Here is a 372-nt window from a genome sequence, read left to right on the forward strand (position 1 = left end):
GCCCCGGGAGCCGGGCGGGATGGGGCTGAGCCGGGCCGGGCCGGGGGGAGCGGCGCCCGGGACGAGTGGCCCCGCGGGGCGAGACAGCACCAGGCAGCTCCCGGCAGGTACGTGCGTCCTTCCGAGAGGCCTCGGCCGGGCGGGGGTGGGCTGCTGTGGAGCGGGCGCAGGCGGCTGCAGCCCCGACCCCGGCTTATCGCGAGGGTCTCTCCCCCCTCCCTGCGGCACGGATGCAGGTGCTAGGCGCCCTCGGCCCTTCCCGGGGAGCCGGGGCCGCAGCTCCTCCGGGGAGTCTGCCCTGGGGTCCTAGGGCGCCGGCGCTCTCGTCCCAGGGAGTCAAGCGCTCATGGTGAACTGGGGCTCAGTAGAAAG

Source organism: Gavialis gangeticus, unplaced genomic scaffold, assembly GCF_001723915.1.
Source record: "Gavialis gangeticus isolate Ggan-Ray unplaced genomic scaffold, GavGan_comp1, whole genome shotgun sequence".
Taxonomy (NCBI): Eukaryota; Metazoa; Chordata; order Crocodylia; family Gavialidae; genus Gavialis; species Gavialis gangeticus.